Source organism: Anopheles bellator, chromosome 1 (assembly GCF_943735745.2).
Source record: "Anopheles bellator chromosome 1, idAnoBellAS_SP24_06.2, whole genome shotgun sequence".
In the NCBI taxonomy this organism is placed as follows: Eukaryota; Metazoa; Arthropoda; class Insecta; order Diptera; family Culicidae; genus Anopheles; species Anopheles bellator.
This window is the reverse complement of record NC_071285.1, coordinates 21,569,459-21,575,458: the sequence shown is the minus strand read 5'-3', so window position 1 is coordinate 21,575,458 and position 6,000 is coordinate 21,569,459. Positions and strand designations below refer to the sequence as shown.

Sequence of the window (6,000 nt, the reverse complement as noted above, 5' to 3'; positions counted from 1 at the left end):
AGTGCATACACGTTAAGGTGAACCGTTTAGCTTAAGATATTAGCATTACTACAAACCAAGTTAAACCCATTTTACCAAACTCTGAGATGGGGTTTTAGTATTGAAAGAAATCGTTCAATGGACACGTTACTGTTTCTTTAAAATACCTTCGCACGTGAAATTTTGTGTTTTACGAACGTCTTTTATACATAACTTAATTCGTTTTTGTTCTTCACAATATTCGGAGAAATTTCAGGGGGACACTAGGGAAGCAAGTACAGCGATTAGAGGTTGACAAAATACAGTATTAATAGAGCTGCTAGGCTATAGTATCGTGTTTATTTCTCCTATTCGCTTTCTCAGCCTCAAAATCCATTAAAGTCCAGGAAAGAACTGCTTCGTTTCTTACTATGTTACTCGGAGCATCGATGTTGAATAAAAAAGATGTAACCATTATAATAATATTCATAAATAATTCAATATTGTGAAACAACAACCTGCGCTGCAAATTTACGAATGCAATTTAACAAATGCAAACCTCTGTTTGGCTGAATTTAGAAACGCCCCTGAGGCTGGTGCTCTCTGGTTTTATTTTCGCCAACCCAACCAAAAGTCTGCCTATTATATTCAAATCACACATTGTCATACACGCTTTAAAAACAAACGAATTCATCACCAGCGCAGAGTTCGACCGGAGGACTCGGTGGCGCTGAGATAAATTTGCCATCTCATCGCCCTGACCCAATTATGCGATGCGCCTGGCAGGGCAGCGAACAGTTTTGCCAACATTGATTTGCAAGTTCTGCTACGCCCACCACTCACACAGGGCACTAGCAAAGCGAACTGTTCCGGATGACTCGCATCCGACGAGACTGTCAGGGACAGTCGGTCGGGAATGCCAGGGAGTCCGCTGGGCGCAGCACCGGCCCGGAACCGGCCCGTGGAAACATGTATGGCACTACGGCAGCGATTAAAGGGAAGTAAAAGTTTTCTTCTCGAGAGAGGCCCACCCGCTGTTGCGGTGGCTGCTACGCAGTGTGGAGCACTGCGGTGCCACGGTGCCAACCGGCCTAAACTAGTTCATCGCTAGCATTTGGCACCGCAAGACGGTGGCAGTCCCTCCGTACGGCGGTCTGGCCATGAATAAGAAATGAAATCGACGAATCGCTTTGCGGTGGGGCTGGAGAACTAGAACTCCTAGTACAGGGGGTCGTTTGTTTCAGAACGTTTCAAGTCAGCGCCAGAGAGTGGATATCCCGGGCGTGGCTTGTGCCTTCGCTTACAAGCGTCCGTTCTCTAGTTATCATAATCGTCGTACCGATCCACCGCCGTTTTCCGTGGCGAGGGTGGGTTCCGTTATTCATGAGGCTGGTTTTCTCGCCCTGGTCGAGCCGCGAGTCGAGTCGCGTCCCTCAACTATGATCTGTTTGTTCAGCCCTAAAATGGTTGGTACGTGATTTTCTGGCCGCGTCAGAAATTTAAATGAAACCGAGCTCCGAATTTGGAATTTAACTTTTAAATTTGTACACTCGATCGGAGCAAATGGGTTTTGGGAACTTCGGATGGTCTTCGGAAGGCACGTCGCATTTGGTTGCAGGCCAAGGACGCTCCGCTACTCCAGCTCTACGCCTATTGTTGCTCCGCAGCCGCTCAACGTACTAAAGCCCAAAAAACCTGAACCTGACCTGAAAAATCGTCCACGTCAATCGACACGTCCGCGAAGCCGAATGCAAATTTATCATTATTTTGATGCAATCCTTTTGACTGATTTAATAAGTGCGACACCGTGATTTTGCGCAGGAAATAGAATAAAAAGCGCCGACTTCTAGTATTAGGTTAGGCCTAAATTAGTGACGCTTCACATTCCTTTGGCACGTGTTTTAGGTGTAACTCACTATACTAAAGTATAAGTAGTAAAAAGTCTGTGGCATGATTATAGTTTGATGGAAAAAATGTGCTGTTAAAGCCTAGTTTAATGGTTCTTCGATGGAGAACATGGAATGTTCCGGAAGGTCTTGCTGAGAGCAGCTCAGGACGAATTATCTCACAACTGAAATCTCGCAGAACTACGCCTTTTCAAAACCTCCCGAAACCACTAAAAAGACCCAAAATCTTAAGTGTCCATCTCTAATAGGTCTCTCGTTAGGCTCCCCTGGTTTTGCATTCTGCCGCAGTAGGCGAGGATGTTTCGGTATTCAACCACCATCGGAGGAAGCTCCGGAACCGGAATTGCGGTGCTAGGTGTTGATAGTGGGCTGGGCTGAGTATATCATAAAAAGCAACCCCACACAACACACATACATGCCAGTTCAGAAACGATACCTTTGGGGCGACCGATTGGATCCGTAGAGCCAACGCAATCTAGACGAGATTGCGGCCTCCCGAAACTGGTGTGCGTGCGCAGTGTCCGACGCGTGCCGAAGGTTTGTTTATGATCCGTTTTGGCCCCGCTCCTGGCTCCGGGTACCGGGACCCACCGTGCAACCCATTCAATGATTCACAAACAACACATACACAAACACCAACAGGGTGGACCTCCATCGGTTGTGTTCGGTTCAGTTTCGCGACGACTCGGCACCGGCTTCTTATGAATGAATCGAAGCACACGGCACGCACGCAAGGACTCGGCGTGATGTGCCTGTGTACGTACAGTGGGGTCTAGTACACCCGGCACTGGTATTGGTGCGGAAAGCGGTAGAAAGGCGACCGTGAAAAGCCCCAGTGCCGCGGAACAGATGGTAGGCGACGACGATGACGATGACGACCGAATCACAGCCGCAGACCCACAACAACAGCCGGAGCCGTTTCGGGAGCTTTCGGCTTCCGGAGGACGCACACTTCGGCAGTGTGTCGCAGTCGGGCCGCGGGGGCGCGCCTTTGCATGTGTGAGGGAAACCGGCACGCCGAGTCGCCTTTTAATACGCTCCGTTCTCCAGTGGTTCGCCTCACAACGAGTTCAAACGCGGAACGATTCGGTCGCCCCGGAAGAGAGTCTACTGCGGCCCGTGCGTGCCTTTGCCTATATACTATCCGCGCCCATCCGCGATACGGTTCCTTGACGTACCTTGGGTTAGCTGTGACGGTGTGCGGTTTTGGTCCGGAGTGCCGTGAGCTCGGTGTTGAAGTGCTGTCGCCCGACGAACGGAGGGCCTTGTGCCACTTTGGACCACAGTCAGGTGTTGTGCGCTATTTGGTGTGGTGCCGACGGCTGCTGATTGAGCGCCTTTCCAGTCCTGGCTTCGAGATCCTGCTCCGACTCGCACCTCCGGTAAGTGTCCGGGTTCCGGTTCCGGCAGAGTGTCAATCATTCTGCGGTGACCCTTTCGACGCGGTGTCCTCTTACGTACCCTAACCTAACCCTGTGCGCATTACGATCGTAATCATTATCTTTATCACTGGCGCTGGCGAACTCGGATCGTTATCGGTCGTTGCATCGGTGACCGGACGGTGTTTTGGAGGACGAAGGTTTGGGATTCGCTTTTGGTGTCCTTCCGTATCGTCTTTTAAAATTAAACATCTGAAGGCAAAAGGTTGACAGCAAAGTAAACACGAGGCGCAGGCGGCCTTTTGTGTTCTCACAAGTCTCATTAACGGAAGGTATCTTTTGGGAAGGACCCACGCAGGATCCATTACTTAAAGTAACGATGGGCTCATGCTACGTGTTTGTCTCCACTTCCCAACAAACCGCTACTGTCATTAGAATGCCGTATTCTACCAATGCTCAAAGTATCGAAAGGTCGGTAGCTTAGTTTTTCGAAACGTACACCTATGAAGTTGGTGTTTAAAGCGATGTAGGTAAATCTTCTGGTACTTCTTCACTAGTTTGTAGTGGAAACCTCGCAGTGGAGCCACCTAGACCTTCCGCAACCTTCCTTCAAATAAAAATTGAACAGTAACACTGGCTCCTTGTAACGATCGCGATCGGCGAAAGAGAGCTTAAATTAATTAAATGGCTTAAATGGACACCTAATAAATTAAATTATTGAAATTATGCTCTAGATACATCAAACTACGAGTCAAAACTAGAAAACATAGTTTATCATAAACATTAATATCCAGCTCAAAATACAGGTCCGAAATTTAGAACAAACATGTTTAGTACGTTCACATACAGTTAGCACTATGTTTCAACAACTTTACCACTAACACTACCTTATGTAATACAGTTCCCTGTTATCACAATGGTTATCGAAGGATTCTTATACTAATGGTCTGGAGCAGAATAATAGTTTTATCCTCCATTGAGTGCCCCTGTCACTCGGGCGCGCAACAGTGGCAGCAACAAATGCTTTTCGTTCCACATTCCGTGACTGTTCGTTGCCGAATCACTGTCAGATTTCGTAAATTACCATTGAATAAACGAGTGTTTTCGTTCCGTCCTTCTTTCTGCTGCCGTGTAATTGGTCTGCAGAGCGACAAAAGAAACTACTCATCGGGTGCGGTGGCGGAAAAAAGAAAGCGCAGAATGCTTTTGCGAAAGCGTAAACAACTTCTGCCAAGACAACCGGCGGCCGGCCACACGGTCGATTGTCAGCAAATGGCTTCCACGACGACAGCCTGCTGTCGAAGCGAAATCATAGCATTCCCTACTACTGATCGGCCGTGCTTCGCGCGGGTCGATTTGAATTGGTCGCCTTTCATTAGTCATCGCCAGGGATGTGTCTGCGAAAGGCTCGCCATTTGTGCTTTGGCTAGCCGGGAGACAGACTCGTAGTCCGTCGTTCGGAGGAGCCCTATCAAGATTACCCGGAAGCCTGTTGGGGCGACGGCTTGGAAATATACGGCCAGCCTAAGCAGCAGCGAGGATAAACGGATCAGCCGTCAGGCGTCAGAGCGGAGCTTAGATGACGACGATAGTGGATGCGAAACTTCGATTAAAATCAACCTTTGTAGGAAGGTTATGCACGAAGATGATGAGTGGACGCGATGGCCTACACACCACGGCTGTCGTTTAACCCGCACCAATCGCTGGACTAGTAACTGGATCCAACTGGACTCGGCGTCCAGAAGTTAGGTCCATTTCATTTGGATCTTCCCACCTAACGTTAACGTTGTTTGTAGAAAAAAAACCCAGAATGGTTCACCTCTTTCGACGGCTCCATTTATTTGTGGTAGGCAAGGTAAATAGCGCATAGCTGTAAGGTACACCGGGGTGCATAAAAGATGGCAACATACGTGCTGATGCTGGTCGGGCGGACCGAGAGCACACGGTGCCGGTCCTGGGTCCGTCCGGAGTCCGGATCGATAATGCTCCTAATGGATGACGGTATCGCCTCGTGGTACGCGGCCAGCGAATTAGCAAGCAAACACACGAGGAAATCATGTTTTTCATTCCCTAATAAAACAATGGTTAATGGAAGCAGGTACCACACCATGTTCGGGACGGATGTGGCAGGTGTTACCTGACTAATTACGGTTCTAATCTCACGTATTGTTGGTCGGTTGAATTTGGTCCGGTTCGGGTATTGGTCACTTGATTGATTGGAATAGAGTGACCGATAAGTCGTGAAGCTTAATGCAGGAGAGCTGGGAGAAATTGAAATTGTAATTGTAAGAGCTTACAAAGACAATGTTACAATAACTCAGTTGGTTTACCGTGCTGGTAAGGTCATAAATAATAGTTGGAGATTCTGAAGACACAAAACACAGGAATAGAATGTAACAGGAGAACATGCCACGCAAGAATTCTTCGGTTCACATTGCATACCTTTGGGCGTACTTCTTCAAATGGAAAACGACACTGCTTAAAATTTTGATTATAATATTGATCGCTCCAGGAATAGCGACCGAAAGGAGACTTCGTGTCGCTGGAACTGTTGGCACAAACGTGTCTGAATAATAAATTGAAATGTTGGACGTTGGGTTTTAGTGTACAAATTGGGAAAAAAATGATCAACGCCTTTTTGGCTAACCGACGGGGTCGTATTTCTTGACTTTTATCGATGCTCCTTTTCGGTGTGTAATTCATGCGTAGAGCCTTTTTAGTGCCCGTCATCAGATTCCTTGGGGCAATCAGACTTC

General features: G+C 47.9%; 1 protein-coding gene across 2 annotated transcripts in view; it reads left to right on the top strand.

Annotated features, from left to right (window-relative positions):
• The first annotated feature begins 3,073 nt into the window (after nt 1-3,073).
• The window catches only part of LOC131206307 (calbindin-32), a 58,703-nt gene continuing 55,776 nt past the window's right edge, over nt 3,074-6,000 (top strand). For both annotated transcript variants that reach the window (XM_058198821.1, XM_058198819.1), the window contains exon 1: nt 3,074-3,247. The gene's annotated coding sequence lies outside the window, so the exon portion shown is untranslated. The remainder of the gene's footprint in view (nt 3,248-6,000) is intronic.